The 18,807-nt window shown below is 42.5% G+C and overlaps 1 protein-coding gene and 1 long non-coding RNA gene across 5 annotated transcripts in view; both read right to left on the reverse strand.

Annotated features, from left to right (window-relative positions):
• LOC146425541 (uncharacterized) overlaps nt 1-18,807 on the reverse strand; it is a 384,874-nt gene that overhangs the window by 131,241 nt on the left and 234,826 nt on the right. The gene's annotated exons all lie outside the window — the stretch shown is intronic.
• The window catches only part of LOC146425545 (ubiquitin-associated protein 1-like), a 97,354-nt gene that overhangs the window by 10,432 nt on the left and 68,115 nt on the right, over nt 1-18,807 (reverse strand). The window lies entirely within an intron of this gene.

The raw sequence follows: 18,807 nt of genomic DNA on the forward strand, positions 1-18,807 counted from the left end.
CTCTCATTATAATTGTAGGCTTGTTTATTCTGTCACTGTGACTTTTACATGTTCACAAAGCTCTGTGTAACATGCTGGCTGAATGATAGTGATAATTTTAAAATCATTGCCTAGAGACATCCCTTAATTTATTTTTTTTTACCATGAGGAGTAAGAGAAACACATACCTCTTTTCTACTCTCAAAGCACTGCATTTCATACACCTGTGATGGATTCACTCAATCCCCTTAACTAAACCTGCAGTAGTTTGGTATAGGCTCCAAAGAAGGTAAAGGTCTGAGCTGTAGCTCTATGAAACACAAAGGAGCAGAGAGCATCGATTCATATGAGCTTGGAACATGATTGTGCAATTAACACATGAATAGTGTGTGATTTTCCAAGACGCATTTATCAAGGAACAAAGAAAGTTGTGGGTACAAGGAGTCTCATGCATACCTTTCCCAGTGGTGGTTTTGCTTAGCCCAGAACATCAGCAAGGTATCTTTAACATCTAAGAGAAATTTAAACCCCTCAAAAGCTGTTGTAGTAGGCCTGAAGAAGTGTCTGAGGGGTGGGGAGTGGCACAAAGATGGCTCCTGTGTGTCCTGTGTGAAGGTTCTGGAAGTTTTTCACCAAGTCCAGTAGAGCCAATCTCTGATGGCTCTGAAAGTGATGGACATGCTGCTGGCCAAGTCTAGGCCAATTAGAGGTGCTAGTTACACCTCTGTGAAAACATATTTAAGAAAAAATCAAAACAAAGTAGTTACGCACTTCTTTTTAGCTAGAGGAGGAGGAGGGGGTGAAAATATGTGAAGGGAGAACAACATGAAGACACCAAGGTCAGTGGAGAAGATGGGGGAGGAGGTGCTCCAGGCACTGGAGCTGAAAACCCTCTGCCAGCCATGGTGAAGACCATGGAGGGAGCAGGTGGTCCCCCTGCAGCCCATGGAGTCCACAGGGGTGCAGAGATCCACCCACAGTCCGTGGGGAGGTGCCCATGCCAGAGGAGCAGGTGGATGCTGTGGCAGGATGTCCTCCCCCTCCCCTCTCTCCTTCTGCTTCATGGTGGAACACAGATAACTCCAGTGGGGTCAGAAGCCCAGCAGGAGGTTATCCCGTGGCGCCCGAAGGCGTGAGACCTCTAACCTTGAATTCATATTTTGGCATGGAGAGAGGATGTGAAAAGAGAAACAAAGAAATGAATACGTGACCAAAAAGCACACTTTTACAACTATAAAAACTCACAAAAATATCCCAGAGGTAGAGGTTTCCTACATCACTCTGAAGATGTGCAAGGAGCTTCTACCCAGAGTCTGGATGCAGACTCTGTGGTTACTTTCCTGGGAATTGGTGAAAGGATTCTGAAGTATTCTCCGCCACCAATCGGCTGGTAAGATACATTTGGTTCCTAAGTTATATTATTCTTGCTAGCCATTAATAAGAATAGGTACCTTTCCATAATTGCAATTTAGCTATTCATAGTTTGCAATCATTTTATTCCTGTGTAAGTATGTAGTTTTTCCTAAGTTTTTATGTCTGTAATTTTCTGTGTCTAATAAATGATAATTTATATCATATTAGACTTAATCGGCCATTAATAAAGGACGTTGCGAACAAGACCGGGTCTTAGGGTGCTAGCCGCCCTAATAAGAGTTACTGCCTGCTGCTAAAAGCCTGAGCAAAGAGCTGAAACTCATAAAACTCCTGTCTCCCATGCATAACAGATGCCTGGAAGAAGCTGTGATCCAGTGGGAGTCTCATATAAAGAGTTAAAGCTGCAAAGGCCTTGCAAGAAAGAGAAAGGCCTTGCTCCCGGGATGGAAGCAGCCTGGCCTCAGCTTTGGAGTCTGCACCCTATGGACAAGAAGACTCATGTTGCAGCACAATTCAGGTGGGATGTTGCTCGTGAGATTGGACCCATGCCAAAGAAGTTCGCAGAGGACTGTCTCTCGTGGGAGGGACTCCATGGCTAAGTAGAGGACCCCTCTCCCTGATAGATTGACCAAAGAAAAAAACCCCTTACCCTGCCCCCTGCCCGTGCTGTTGGTTGGAAAGGGGGAAGGGGGTGAGCAGAGAAACAGTGTTTGTAATAGAATTGTGGTGAATGAATTTATGGACTGAGAAAAAACCCCATACCCTGCCCCCTACTCTAGCTGTTGGTTGGAAGGAGGGAGGGGGGGTGAGCAGAAAAATTATATCTTAAGAGGGAGGGGGGTGAGTGAAGGAAAGGTGTCTGAAGAGCTTATTTTTACTTCTCATTTATCTTCATCTCTGTTAGGTTAATAAATCACAATCACTAAGCAACTTTGAGTTTTGAGCCTGTTTTGCCTTTGGTGCATCTCCTCCCACCAGTGCTTTATCTCAACTCATGAGTCCAGTGTATGTGTATTGAACAGCTTTTTTCTCCATCCTGCACATCTGCGGCAGGAGAGAGCAGAGAGAGCAGATGTCGTAGGTGTCTGGCATTTAGCCAGGGTCAAACCACGACACCATTGTATGCAATTTGACCATGAGCCAACCACTTTATCCCATAAATATGACAGTCTAAGTGAGCTGCCTTTGAGCTCTCCCTGCTAGGCAGTGTGGCTGCAGGGCAGTCATCTCCTCTTGAGCTGGGACGCCTCTCAAGGTTGCTCCTGGAGGCAAAGACACTTTTTATCAACAACAGATCTTTGGATGAGTCCAATTTGAGTTGTCTCTAAATTGCAACTGGACTGCACACCAGTGACTCTCCCCTTGAGCTGGAATGCCTTTCAGTTTTTAAGATTCCTTACCTAAGGTGGAGAGACCCTTTATTTCACAACAGATCCTTGGTAAGTGACTGATAGTATGCTGAATTAATACTAATGAAATCCATGTAGCTAATTCCATTAGACATAAACCATTGTCCAAGTCTGATACTAAAATTGGACCTAGTCACACCTAAGCTCTGTCAGGAGTTTAGAAACCAAAGGGGTCCACTATGAACCTTGTGACTCAATAGGAGGGTCTGTCTTACCCTTTTCCATTTTCAGTCTCTGTGTAAATGATTCTAAATCAATTCTGACTTGATTTTCCTTCATATGTTTCATGAATGTAGTACGCAATAGAGTGAACCTTGCCATCAAACTTTCTTAAGTTGCACTTTTATAAATTTATATTAAAACCACTTTTGCTTATACTTTTGATGGTGATTCTTTAAGTGACCTAAATCACTTATCCACACCACCACCATATACGAGCAACATGGCACACTGGCTAAAAAGAGCATGTGATTTTTCTACCAATGCCCAACACTTGGTCCCATTCTCAGTACACTAACAAGGCTCGATAATGTTCCTTGCTGTAAACCTGCTCCATTTCTGCAGAATCAGGCTTCCAGAGGGCAGAACCAATCCTCCACTTTACATTACTTTACTGAAGATAACAGAAGTGCAAAGTTAGAACTCTGCCCTTTTCAATTAATCCATTTCAAAATCTTCCTGCATTTTAAATCAAATTAGAAAAGACTGCAAGAAATTACTTTGGACCAAGAGCCTATGTTTATCGCCTTTCCTTAATACCTTTTTAAGCCAACATAGATAGCTTGAAAGCTTGTCTACTTCTTTCAGAAAAGCCTTCTTTGGGCTCAAACTGAAAAAAGCAAGCAAACAAACAAACAAAACAAAACAAAAAAAAACCCCAAGCAAACAAAAAAACACCACAACAAAAAAAATCTATTCATAGAAAAACAATTTTGAGAATATATGTTAGGATTTTGGCAAATTCCATCTATTGGGGGAGGGAAGAAAAGAGGGGGGGGAAAAAAGGCCTTGTTCTGCATTTCTACCCATTTTCATCTCCAGGGGAAGAATTTATCTTCTAGGACACAAAGCCTGAGAAATCATGTTTGGTCTGATGGACTGGTTTATGCAAGAACCTCTCCTCATGGTGGTAGAGGGGTTCAAAGCTCTTCACACACCCCCTTTCTCCAGGCACTTTTGCCAAAGCAAAAAGCACTAGAATATGGGATACACTGAAGTGGGGTTTTGGAGTAGCCCTGAAATCAGCTGGTTATCAAACTGAAAGATTATGCTTTGTTATCAATGCTGCAGCCAGGAAAACCAAAACTGCTTCTTAGACTAGAGATTCAAGAGTCCAGGACCAACTCCTCTCCCTCAAAGTACTTGAGCTTGACAACCTGTGTTTGTGGTCAGCGATTTCCAGCAGAGGAGGGAAACACCTAAGGGAATTTTGGGGGACAAAGCTAGGACTGCTCATTCAGCACTCATGCCCCCTTACATCTCAAACTTGCATTTCAGTGCCCTTCAAGAAGCAAACATACATTGCTTTCAGTATGTGCTTGTACACTGTGTCTACTTTTAGGGATTTTATACAGAGGCTGGAGCCCTGTCTGCAGCTGGTGTGCCTATATGCATCATGCTACTGCAGTAATATATATTCTGAAGCAATATATATTCTGAATGGTCTACCAAGAGTGCCCCATCCTCCTGCAACCAGATTTCTTTAAATGCATCATACTAACCAGGTCTCAGATCAGCTTTGTTTAATTCCAACCTGTTGACTTCACTAATCATTTCTACCCTCTGCAAATGCTGCAAAAAGCAAACTAGTGAGCTTCAAAAAAACAAAAAACCCCAAACAAAACCAACCAACCAACCAAAACAAAAAAAACCCCACCATAAACACACTGAGAGGGGACCACCCAGAATAGAATCAGTGCAGTCTCAGAGAAATCACAAGTTTATTTCCATCCAAAGAACCCTAGATCCAATTCACTGGTAAAGCATAAACTCCAGTGGTAACTCCAAATCCAAAGTTACAATTTGTAGTTTTGTGAGAAAAAAAATTCTATATAAAAATCACTGTGAAATACATTGGGGCATATAATTGTCCTGAGGCTTTCTAAAAAGGACAGGCTTATTCTTGTGTAACCTTGAAGGGACACATGCCTCTTCTGCTCCCAGTCACAGAGATGACTGTGACTTCCTTCCATCATTTTCACATTCTGATGACTTTTGTTACATTTACTTCAATTTCAATTTAAAAATTTTGTTACATTTACTTCAATTTCCATTTCAAAATTTTGTTACATTTACTTCAGTTCAAATCGTGTCCAAGGAAGAACTGGACATGGCACTCAGTGCTCTGGTCTAGTTGACAAGGTGGTAATCGTTCAAAGGTCGGACTCGACCTTAGAGGTCTTTTCCAACCTAAATGATTCTGTGATTCAATTTCTTGCAACTCAGCTGTCCTTTTCCAGTCACTGGGACCATATTGTGGAAATATGAAACAAGTACATTCTGAAGTCTAGTTCTGTTGGCATACCTATTTCTTGGTTTGCTACTTCCAAAGTAGAAACAGTTTCAAATGAAGATCTTTATTACTTCTCCTAATAAGACTATTTTTTGTTTGTTTATCAGTTTGTATCTTTCCTTACAGCATTCTTGAGAATATACCTTCCCTCTCAGTCTTTAATAAGTTTTAATCCAGCATAGATATTTGAATAGTCAAGAGTGAAAATGTGGTCATCTAGTTGTAAGTGATCTTTCATGTTAATCCTTAGAGATGTGTCATACTTCAAGGTTTCACCTCTGAGCTACATATGATGATACAGTCGCCTCTCAAAACTGTGATCTGTAACACTGAGCAGTTGCTCAGCATGCTGCTGCTTCTGCCAAAGTTTACTGTTGTTGGAGGTTAGGATTTTTCCTTTGGGAATTTTGTCCCATTCATTGCTAAGAGACAATAATGATCGGTACTTAGGAGAGACAAAAGATGAGGAGGGGGGGCGGGAAGGACTGCACCTGGGTGCACTTCTTTTATCTGATGGCTTTCTCTTGGAGGGGAAGAGATACTGTGAGACTTGGGCCGGGGGAAGGGGCTGGGTGCAGCTCCTAGTGGGTCTCTCTCTCGGCATCAAAGGGGACAGTCGAGCTGCTGCTTACTGTGGGGAGAATGCACTGCCACCACCGAAGCCCAGCCCTGTACTTCTCCTTCCTTTGATTTAGGGGGCTAGAAACTGGATAATAATTTTCTGGAACTGATTTAGGAGGCCAGAGGTTGGATAATGATTTACTAAAAGCTGCTTGCTGAAAATAATATATCATTTGCTTAATGATTTTTGTGCTTGCCAAGCAGAAAGGAAGGATACAGGCAGGAATGCCAAATAATTGATAAAAATTAGCTACTGTGACCGAACATCCTGCTTTCAGACCCCAGAATTGGCTCAAGTCAGCTCCAAGGTTTGGACTTGGACCAAGAACCAAGGGAGCATGCACAAGGAGGCAGGGTGAAGAGTTCATCTCAAGGAATACTCCAGTTACTCTATCATATGACCCTTGAAGCCCACTGACTCAATTAATCAAGTGACACTGTGCCTACATGAGCATATTTAAATGAACTTTGAGCTCATTATAATACGAAGCAGGGATAGGTAATGAATATGTGTAGGGCTTTGTGTAACTTCATGCATATGTAACCTGTAACCTAATATAAACCTAGTGAAGTGCTGCTGATGGTGTGCATGCTTTTGGGGGGGCTATCCCCCATGCACCTTCCAGTGCTGGAATAAACACATACCACTTTGTAACTCTTTGAGTTGTGGAGTTAATCAGTGCCTCATTTTGGCGACCCAGGAGACAAAGTTTGCCTGGCTGCAGGATCGACTGAGGGGCTGACATCCTAGGTGCGCCCTGGGATTTTCCTGGAGGAACTCTGCTCCTCAGCCAGTCACTGCGGGGGCAAAAAATTGCCATCTGATATAGCAGAGAAACAGTATGTTTTGGGTATAGGCAAGCCTGTAAGTCGTATACACGTGGCTAGGGCTGCTGATAAGTTGCAGAGAGATGTCCCTGAGCCCAGCTTTGTCCCTGAGTGGGTTAAGCTTGCAAGCAGCTGGCTAGGGGAACTGGGAATCGGCAGGGTAATTTGCCATCCCTAGCTGGCAAGGGGGGGAATTCGCTGGCTGATAGAGCAGCCCACTAGCGATCCTGGGGATGGATCGAATGGATCCTGAGAGAAACTTTTTGAACTGCTGCTAACACCGGCGTTTGTGTGTTTGTGTGAGTGTGAGCATGAGATGCAGACTAGATAGTCTGGATCTGCAAAGTGAGTGGGGGTCTTTTTAACCACGGTTCCGGATCCCCGCGAGGGGACTGTCTGGTGAAGACACGAAGCAAGTGGTTTAATAAAGTTGGAATGAATATTTGGGTATGGTTAGGAATTATTAGTTTTGGTATATTAGTGTTTGGTATTGGAATTTTTGTTATAATTTGTTGCTGTGGTTGTAAGAAGTGTTTGTTGTGTTGTGGTAAGTGTATGCCATGTGTGGTTGTTTGAAATGGGTTAAAGTTTTGTGTGAGTGTATGCTGTTGATTTGAACTGTAGTGGCAAGTGAATAATGGAGAATTTAACACTGTGGCTAATCAGAGGACACTGCCTCTTCCCCGGTGGCTATATCAAAGAAGCATAGGCCCCAGACCTTTGGCTTTATGTGGATGTAGCACAGCAATTGTGCCATGGCATGATTTGTGGGTTTTAACAGTGTTTGGTTTGTGAAGTCAGGAGATATAATCCTTCCACCCAGCTGTTAGGGGACTGTGTGGATTGTAAAGAAAATAAAGGTTGGAGCATTATAAAGGTTCTGTGTGGATGAAAACACCAAGTCCCTTCTACTAGCGGTGCAATTTTAGAAGAATATTGGGAATATTGGGTTAATCTACTTTGTGAAAAAAGACTTAAAAGAAAAAAGAGTAAAAAGGCAAGGCATAGGGAGAGGGCATACAAAGAGTGGCTGCTTCACTATACAGGTGACTTGGAGTGGGTAACAATATTTAAGTGAACTTTAGTTTGCAAAAGTGGCTAGACAGATAAAGGGAAACATTCATCAATCACATTATAAACGGACCTTTCTTCCTATTTTTCCCTCCCCCTTAGCGATTTAACTTTGAGTACAGAAGATTCTGTTTCCCTTAGTAACTTGACTTGGAGCGAGGAGGAAGATCTTGACCTTTCCTCCCTTTTTCTCTCTCTTGTAGCAGTTTGACTTTAAGTGAAATAAATGAGATATGTGCCTGATGCCAAAAATACTTCTTTGCCCTGAATGTAAAAATAATTACTGTAGGGCTTGGACATTGTGTGAGTGTGATGCGTGTCATAAAAAGTAGTATCGCATTTCTAACTTGAGAGTGGTGTCCAGTGCGTGAGGATTCTGAGATTCAAGCTTGATATAGAATAGCTAGAATAAAAAGTGGAGAGCTTAACAAAAAGGATGAGCTTACTATTGTGGCAGAGTGGTCAGAAGCAGTTGCTATTGCCTTAGTGTGTGGAAGGAGTAATTTCATCCCTGAAACTTGGTTGGTGCATGAAGAAAACTGGGAAAAGACAGTGCAGCAGTGTGAAAAGAGGTTTGCGTGGAAACGGGATAAAACCAAGAGAAGGAAGTAAATAAGATGGGGACTGGGAAAAGTAAAGAAATTCCTAAAACAACCCCACTCGGCTGTGTTATGGCACATTGGAAGGAAATTGCAGGGACTGGAGGCACAGAAAATAAAAGAACCCTCGTCAAATTTTCAACTCAGGGATGGCCTCTGTATAAGTAAGACAACAGAGTGAAATGGCTGCCCCATGGAACTTTAGATTATAACACTCCATTGCAGTTAATGTTATTTTTAAGATGGGAAGGAAAATGGGGTGAGGTCTTTTACACTGATATGTTTTTCTCCCTCCGAAATCACCCTGAATGGCAAAGAGATTGTGGGATCAGACCTCCCACCGACCCTATGGTATTAGCCCTTGAAAAGGAAGATAAGAATAGCAGAGGGAAGATTAAGAGGTGCTGCTCATCTTGCAGCATAGGTCAGAGATGTACAAAATCAGACAAGGTTTACCAAGAAATGCAAGAACAGGATTTAACCGATCTGTTTAAGCCTCCCCCTAGGAGACAGGAAGAAGATGTGGACTCGGAAGGAACATTGACTCCAACTCCCTCTTGCCCAGACAGCCCTGTCGCATCTCAGACCAGGAAAAAGGCACTAGAAGCTCCCTTAAGGGAAGCAGTGAGACCAGAGGGAGAAACAATGCTGATTAACGTACCTTTTCCTACAAGTGACCTGGATACATGGGAAAAAGTTGCCAAAAATTACCAAATTGATCGGGTAGGTGCTGCTAAATGCTTGTGAGTTTTAATTAAACAATCCAGATTGGAGTGATATGCATTTGTTATTGGATGCATTAACCGAAACTGAAAAGCAACTAATTTTAAAAATAGCAGCGGATTTGGCAGAAGATTATTATAAAACACAACAAGATGTGAAAGATTATTTCCCACTTCAAGACCCACATTGGGATCCAAACAGATCAGCAGAAAGGCAAAAACTAAAAGATTACCAAGAATGGGAAGCGAAGGGGATGGAAAGAGCCATTCCCAAAACTATAAATTGGTCAGCTTTGTATGCAGTTAAACAGGATCCTTCCAAGTCACCATCTGAGTTCCTTGATCGGCTGAGGGACACAATGCTCTGTAACACATGGCTGGATCCTGGGTCTGAGGTAGGAGTGCAACAACTAGTAAACTTGTTTTTAGAACAGTCTACAGGAGACATTAGATGCAAAATTCAGAAGCTTTGGGGGGTGGAAGGAAGGAATTTAGAGACCCTATTAGATGAAGCATGGAGGGTATTCAGCAATCGAGAAGAGGGGTACAAGCAAGGAATGAGAAAGTTAGTAGCAATGGTAGGAGAAGAAAGAAAGGGAAAATATGGGCAAGGACCACCCAGGCAGGGACCACCCAGGTTAGGTAAAGATCAGTGTGCTAACTGTAAGAAATTTGGTCACTGGAAGAACCAATGCCCGGAAAGAAAGCAAGATAACCAGCAAGGAAGACGAGGCCGAGAAGGGGTCGTCGCACACATGAAAGAAGACTGAGGAAGACCGGAGGACTCCACTCTAGTGGATCCACTGGTTATAATGAAGCTAGGGGAAAAAGAAAAAGAAATAGAATTTTTGATGGACACTGGGGCAACATATTTGGTTTAAAATAAAGCTTTTATGCCGGTGGGGGACATCATGGTTAAAGGGGCAACTGGCCAATCTCAAAAAGCATATTTTTGCAAACCTTTCAAGTATAAACTGTGAAAGCAATGAGGTATTCACATGTTTTTGTACATGCCCAGATCTCCAAAAGCCCTTTTGGACAGAGATCTGTTAGAACAGTTACAAGCAACCATTTCATTTAAGGATGGGGAAATTACTCTGGAGGTAAATGATCAACAATATGTAGAAGCATTAAGCTTAATGATAACAATCACAGAGGCTGAGGGAGAAATTAGTGAAGAAATCATGATCAAAGTATTCCCTGGTGTACGGGCAACAAACGTACCTGGAAGAACTAAAAATGCACCCCCAAAACAGATCAAGCTAAAGGAAGGGAAACAACCAGTTAGAGTTAAACAATACCCCCTTAAGAAAGAAGATGAGGGAATTAGCCCAGTGATTGAAAACTTTTTGCAGATAGGACTATTGAGAGAGTGCCAGTCTGATTTCAATACGCCCATTTTACCAGTCTGCAAGCCTGATGGGTCATATTGGGTAGTACAGGATTTAAGGGCAGTAAACAAAATAACTGAGGACCTCTATCCTGTGGTATCGAACCCCTACACACAATTAATTGAGTTAACACCTGAACTATCCTGGTTTACCATCCTAGATTTGAAAGATGCCCTTTTTGCCTCCCTCTCGACGGAGCCAGCCAGAAAATATTCACATTTCAATGGGAAAATCCCAAAAGCGGACGCAAAACTCAGCTCACTTGGACGGTGTTGCCTCAAGGATTCAAGAACAGCCCCACCCTATTCGGGGATCAACTGGCAGAAGACCTGGAATCCTGGGAAGCCCCCTCTGAAGAAGGGAAGCTATTGCAATACATAGATTACATGTTAATACCTACCCATACAGAAGAAGCCTTCGTAGTCTGGACAGTAAGTCTACTAAATTTCTTGGGGCTCCAAGGGTACATGGTGTCCAAGAAAAAGGCTCAAGTAGTAAAACTGAAAGTAATCTACTTGGGCTATGAAATCAGTGCTGGGCAGTGAACTCTGGGACAAGACCAGAAGGAGGCCATTAGCCAAACCCCCAAACCCCGAACTGTGAAAGAGTTACGGACCTTTTTGGAGATGCTGGATGGTGCAGGCTTTGGATTTTTAATTATGGGATCCTTGTAAAACCTTTGAATGAGTACATGACAAAAGAAAGCAGAGACCTTCACGGGGCGAAGGAGGCCACGAGGGCCTTCAAACAACTGAAGAATGCCCTGATGTCAGCTCCAGCCTTGGGACTTCCAGACATGAGTAAACCATCCTTTCTGTTTTCCCATGAAAAACAGGGGATTGCTCTGGGAATACTAGCACAAGATCTGGGTCCATATCGACGGGCAGTTGCTAATTTCTCTAAGCAACTAGACGCAGCAGCCAAAGGGTGGCCCGGGTGCCTTAGGGCCATCACAGCAGTCATGCTAAACATCTAAGAGGCATGCAAATTCACCTTGGGTCAGAAAATGACTGTGCACAATGTCTGCAGTGCTGGAAGTGAAAGGCAGACACTGGCTCTCCCCACAGAAGTTCCTGAAATACCAAGCCATCATGGTGGAGCAGGACGATGTGGAAATAGTGGTCACTAACATTGTTAATCCAGCTTCTTTCCTCAGCGGAAACGATGGAGAGCAGGTACACCACGACTGCCTGGAAACTATTGAAGCCACATAATCCAGTCGTCCAGATCTGAAGGATACACCTTTAGATGATGCAGAGACCTGGTTTACCAATGGGAGCAGCAACGTCGTCAGTGGAAAGCGACATGTGGGGTACGCAGCCACCACCAGCAAAAAGGTAATAGAATCTGGACCCCTACCAATAAACACTTCTGCCCAGAAAGCTGAAATAATTGCTTTAACCCGTGCTTTGGAAATAGCAAAAGGAAAAAAGATAAACATTTATACAGACTCAAAGTATGCATTTGGAGTTGTACATGCACACGGAGCCATTTGGAAAAAAAGGGGACTGTTGAACTTACAAGGAAAAACATTAAACATGCACAAGAGATAATTCAACTGTTGGAAGCAGTCCAGCTGCCTGAAAAAGTAGCAATCATGCACTTTAAGGCACACCAGAAAGTGAACACATAATTGGAGGAAGAAAATGAGCTGGTGGACAGAAAGGGAAAAGAAGCAGCAAAAGGTGTGGTGACAACTGAAGGGGCTTTAATTCCAGATGGCCAAATCTCCCTAGAAGGTAAGCCAACCCATAATAAAGAAGACAGAAAACTAATTGAAGATCAGGATGGGTCATACAATAAAGAGGGTTGGGCTATCACTGCATAGGGGAGGTTGGTCATTTCCTCTCTTTTGGTTTGGGAATTGTAAGGGCAAAACACCAAAAGACACATTGAGGAATAGATGCCCTAACCAAATATTTAATTGAAAAAATTATTGCCAGAAATCTCTATGCTACCATCACACAGGTAACCTGGCAGTGTGACCTTTGCCTCTAGACTAACCCTAAAAATATCCCCAAACTTAATTGGGCCAAATTGGGAAAGGGAATGGGCCTAGACAGCAGTGGCAAATTGACTTTTCAGAACTCCCAAGAAAAGGAGGGTATTGATATTTGTTGGTATTAGCAGATAACTTTTCAGGGTGGCCAGAAGCCTTTCCCACTAGAACTGCCAAAGTCCGAGAGCTAACCAAGGCATTGCTGCAGGAGATAATAATTCACTTTGGATTTCCATCCACAATGTCCTCAGATAGAGGACCACATTTCATTTCAAAGGTGGTACAACAAGTTAGCCATCATTTAGGCATAGATTGGGAGCTTCACACCCCATACCACCCGCAATCAAATGGTCAGGTGGACAAAATGAACCATCTGATCAAACAGCAAATTGTAAGATTGGGGCAAGAAGCCAATTTGACATGGCCCAAATCTCTTCCACTTGCATTATTATGACTTCAGACTAAACGTAGAATCAAAGAAAAATTAAGTCCTTTTGAAATGCTTTATAGGAGGCCATATGGAGTACAAAAAGGACTATCCACCCAAGTTGGGGAGGAGAAACTAACTGCCTATATGGTGGCCTTGAGTAAGCAACTCAGGAAAATTGAAAAGCATGTGGCTGAAACCCAAAGTCGAGGCCTAGACAGTCCAGTACACAACATTCAACCTGGAGATTATGTCTATGTTAAGTCTCTTACAGAGAAAACTTTGGAGCCACAGTGGGAAGGACTGTTTCACCCGTTCCTTACCACATTCACTGCGATCAAAGTCAAGGAACAAAATGCCTGGATTCATCATACTCAAGTGAGGAAGGCTCCAGAGACCCCTTGGAAAGTGGCTTCTAACGATAATGAACTGAAATTGAAATTTACCTGGGTAAAATGAGTCCAATTAGAAAAATTGTTTTCATTGTTTTTTTCACAATTATAAGTCAAGGAAAAGGAGGCACTTTTAGCCAGGGCAATACTGAATGGCCTTGGTCATGAGCCCTCATAGAGCATTCCAGCTTTTATGAAAACTACCCTAGAAACAGCTGTCTGAATTTAGCTCTAACTGTAATGCATGATGATGAAATTTACCATCTGTCTGAATGGGTCTGGGATCAAGATGAGTGGATCATGACCCTGCCTGGTATCATTAATGAAAAAACCCAGCTGGGATGCAGAAAATGGAACCTGTTTTCCAATATGAAAAAGCCTTTTTTATTTCATTTTTTGGCAATTTTTTAGTTCTAAATTTTGCATCCAAAATCCACTCCAGCATCTCAAAAGAAATATTTCCTACTGAAGATTGGGAGTGTGTTAAACAAGAGGCATTTGCCTTGTGTTGTCTCCAGAAATTCACTGGTAACAATACATAATGTCGATATAACCAAGTCTTGTAAGGAAGAACAAAGTGACTGCTGTTTTAATCTTACTATGGTTAATCCTTTTTATGTAGTGTGCAATTGGAGACCTAAACCTGACCCAAAGACTCAGCAACACTATTAAGTTTAACTCAGAAATTTAAAATAAATATTGTAGCCAAACCAAAACTAGATTCCTCCCAAATTAACACTTCAATTCCTCCCAAACTAACACTTCAACCAAAAATTTACAAAGTTGGTCCATATGTAATAAGGAACACAGGCCAACAACAATTGTTCTTTAACCCAGAGTGGTGTCTTAAGCATGTAAAATTATTGATGCACATTAATATTTCTGAAATTTACCAGCTTGCTCTTCTCTTTTAAAGGCATCCTTCGAGGGCTGGACATCATAGTTACAGAAGCAAGAGCCCTTCAGGGGCAAAACACAAAGAGATTTAACTGGAGTGTTGGGGAAAGAATTGGGTATTTTAAATGGGATTGATTCAGAGATATTAATGAATAAATTGGCCACCACAACCGGTGACCTAACAAAATTAAAACAGCCTTTACAATCTTCTTTATTAGCATTAAGAAATGGTCGGCAGCAAATTTCAAAAGTACTCCCAGATTTTGCAAAGGCAAACAAACAGAATCATAAATTAATAATAAATGCACTTGGTGCAGTCCAGGATAATGTATCCCTAGCTCTTAGTTGCATACAAGCACAATTATAGATGCAATCAGCAGCCTCTTTAATTATAAGGGAAGGGAATGAAGGTGTTTTCCCTATTGAAGTTCGAAAAGCTGTTTGGGATAATGCCACTAAGCTAGAAAAGAAGCTCCAGTCTTGGTGGACTTTAGTAAACTTCATCTATATCCAATTACTAACAAAGCTACAGCCTTTGTGCCGACTATACGTAATGCCACAATTGATGTAATTCACCCCATTGTTGCTTTAGAATTGAACCATGATGGAGCAGTGCTTTACACTTCTGAACACAGAGCATGGGCCCGGATGGTCGATAAGAAATGGCAAACTGTAAATTTAGAATCTTGCATTACACGAGAACAACAAGAGTTTATCTGTGAGAGTAACACAATCAATGCCAAAGACATATGTCTAGATGTTGAGCAAAGCATTTGCCACTTTGAAATTCACCCGTATACTAGTCAGAGAACAGTACTTGTATATAATGGTCAGGGTTGTGTTTGTTTGAAAACAATTTGTGTTTTTATAGAAATATATAATGATAACATAACCATGGATGTTAAGAATCATTCTAATTTTTGTATTTGTAATTTTGTGAAGATCATTGGGTGTGACTTTTTCATATTTGGCACCAGTTGTATCTCACCAATTGATAAAGTCTAATTACACAATGTATCATGAATTATCATTAACACCTATTAGGATGAACCTTACGTTAGTAAGACAATTAGTAGAGCATCAGGACTTGATTAACATCCTAAAAGAAATTCAAAAAAGTGAAAAGAAAACCTTAATAACAATTCATCATGATACAGAAGAAATAAGCAGTCTTACAAAGAATGAGACAAGATGCAGATCATCACTGGTGGGATGTGCTTTTTGGATGGTCACCCACTGCACCTGATATCTTTAATATGTTATGTCACCCCATAATTGTTTTGCTAATTTTGGTAGGTATTAGGCTTGTGCTATCTGTTATGCTACTTGTTTGAAATTATAGAATGTCAAAGAGATTATCCATTTTAACCACTTTATCAAATGTACATGGAAAGGCATTAAAAGAAGCTTATCGTAGAAGCTTGTTAGAAAAAAAGCCATTTACTAGTAAAAAAATGTACTAACTTTATAGAAAAGGAGGGGGGGACTTATTTAGGGGGCTAGAAGTTGGATAATAATTTTCTGAAAGTGATTTAGGGGGCCAGAGGTTGGATAATGATTTACTAAAAGCTGCTTGCTGAAAATAATATATCATTTGCTTAATGATTTTTGTGCTTGCCAAGCAGAAAGGAAGGATACAGAAAGGAATGCCAAATAATTGATAAAAATTAGCCACTGTGACCAAACATCCTGCTTTCAGACCCCAGAACTGGCTCAAGTCAACACTAAGGTTTGGACTTGGACCAAGAACCAAGGGAGCATGCGCAAGGAGACAGGGTGAAGAGTTTATCCTGAGGAATACTCTGGTTACTTTATCATATGACCCTCGAAGCCCACTGACTCAATTAATCAAGTGACACTGCTCCTGTGCGAGTATATTTAAATGAACTTTGAGCTCATTATAATACGAAGTGGGAATAGGTAACGAATATGTATAGGGGCATTGTGCAACTTCATGCATATGTAACCTGTAACCTGATATAAACCTAGTGAAGTGCTGCTGATGGTGTGCATGCTTTTGGAGGGGCTACCCCCCCATACACCCCAGCGCTGGAATAAATGCATACCTACTTCATAACTATTTGAGTTGTGGAGTTTATCCCCACCTCACCTTACTGTGGGTGAGCCTTTGCTCGTAAGAGCAGCCATTGAACTGGGACCTTATTAACACCCAATTTGATTGGAAAGGACCTCCACCATCCACTTGGGTGCCTCAGGGGAAAATATGGGACCCCTACCTCCCTCCCACTCCTTGAGGGCACGTCTCCCTGGCTGTGTCTGGCAGCTGTTACGGAGAAGCCCAGGTGCCGCTGCCCAGCCCTGCCGCTTTCTGCCGCTGCCTCGGGCTTTTCCGCTACATTCTAACCCAACACCCTGTGTCCAGCCAACTCCCGTGGCCCCTGCTAAGGCTGCGGATTTTCCTGTAACATCTTGTTTGCCACTCTGGGGGTGTGCCTGCCTTTTGCCATTCAAGTTGCCACTCGGAGGTTTCCTGCTGCAGTCCATTTCCGCCATCCAGCCCGCCCACCATTATCCATGTGAGGGAAAAGATGCAACTGAACTCGCACCACAGCGCCCTGCCGGCTGTGACCGTAACTGCACCAAATGGAAGGGTGTTTGACAGCCCAGAGAAGGCTGTTACTGGGTTTCTGGTTTTGGTTTGTTGTTGTTTGTTTGCCTTCATATGCATACTAGTAAAGAACTGTTATTCCTTTTCCCATATCTTTGCCTGAAAGCCCCTTAATTTCAAAGTTATAATAATTCAGAGGGAAGGGGATCATATTCTCCACTCCAAGGGAGGTTCCTGCCTTCTTGGACAGACACTTGTCTTTCAAACCAAGACAACAGTATTAAATTTGTTCTAGTGATCAATAAACAGCTGTTCTGCTGTGCTCTGACAAATACACTAGTTGTCAGAATACTGTAATTCGCAATTAATAATGCATTTACCCAAGTCTGAAAAGAGATGAGAGAACAGGAGAGCAGCAGTGTCACTTGTTTCGGAGCACATGGTGTCACACAAAACCCTGCAGTATGTCAGTAAGGCCACAGAACTACTGAAGCATCATTTATATTGGACAGAAGCAGCCAGATTATTTTAGAGCCAGCTAGAGAATTTGACTATACAGCTTTCACTAGGCTTCATGAGTAGTGGTGTCCAGATCTTAGGTTCTTTAGGGGAAAAAAATAACAAGTTTACTGATATGCTGGTTTTGGCTAGGGTAGTTAGCTTTCTTCACAGTACCTAGTATGGGGCTGTGTGCTGGAAAGAGTGTTGATAATATAGAGGGTTTTTTAAATTATTATTGCTGAGCAGGGCTTGCACAGTGTCAAGGCCTTTTCTGCTTCTTGTATTGCCCTGCCTGTGAGGAGGCTGGGGATGCACAAGAAGTTGTGAGGAGACACAGCTGGGGCATTTGACCCCAACTGACAAAAGGGATAGTCCATACCCTATGACATCATGCTCAGTATATAGATGGGAAGAAGGAGAAAAGGGGGAGACATTTGGCGTGATGGCATTTGTATTCCCAAGTAATAGTTATGTGTCATTTCACAGCTGTGAAATAGCTGAACACCTGCCTGTCCATGGGAAGTTAGTGAATTAATTCCTTGTGTTGCTTGGCTTGTGCACACAGGTTTTGCTTTCCCTATTAAACTGTCTTTATCTCAACTCACAAGTTTTCTAGCTTTTACCCTTCCAATTCTCTCCCCAATCCCACTGGCAGGGGAGGGAGCAAGCGGCTGTGTGGGGCTTGGTTGCTGGTTGGGTTTCAACCACAACAGTCCTTTTTGGCACCAAACATGGGGATCAAAGGGTTCAAAATAACGATTTTATTGGAATGTGCTAGGTCAAATTTATAGCTGTTAGTGCTGTTTATTAATTGGCAAGCTCCTGCACTTGCCATGGGCTTGCTTGCCTGACTGCATATTAGAGTCTAGTGCTCATTAGTGGCTGTTTTTTGCTTCCACTGCTTGCTGTAGTGCTGTGCTGCTCATCACCTCACTGTTTTGTGCCTGGGAATGTTTAGATAACAACAATGGTGATGTGCCTGGGCTGGCAGATGGCCAGGGCACTGCTTCTGTACTGGACAGGCTGGAACTCCAGTGTGAACTCGAGTTGAAGGGACTGTGACCTATGGATGAGTCCACACAGGAGCAGAGATCCACCTGCAGCCTGTGAAGGAGCCTCACACAGGAGCATCTGGATACCCAAAGGAGACTGTGATTCCATGAGAAGCTAGCACTGGAGCAGGCTTCTGGCAGGACCTGTGGAGAGAAGAACGGCAGCCCATGGGAAGGATCCACATTGGAGAAGTTCATGGAGGACTGTCTCCCACGGGAGGGACCCCACACTGGAGCAGGGGAATCGAGGATTCCTTGCAGTCTGTGGTGGAGACCATGGTGAGGAAGTTGTCCCCCTGCAGCAATGGAGGACTATGATGGGGACTCTACTAATGGTGTACTCTAGCAGGAAACCCCTTTTTGCAGCCAGGCTGGGAACAAGGGTAGTTCATTGCAATGTTAAATGCTATAACCTGGCCCAAAAGGACCAGGGGTGGAGATTGTAATATATATAGCTTTACATT

The sequence above is a fragment of the Lichenostomus cassidix genome, chromosome W (assembly GCF_008360975.1).
Source record: "Lichenostomus cassidix isolate B80296 chromosome W, HeHo_3.0, whole genome shotgun sequence".
NCBI lineage: Eukaryota > Metazoa > Chordata > Aves > Passeriformes > Meliphagidae > Lichenostomus > Lichenostomus cassidix.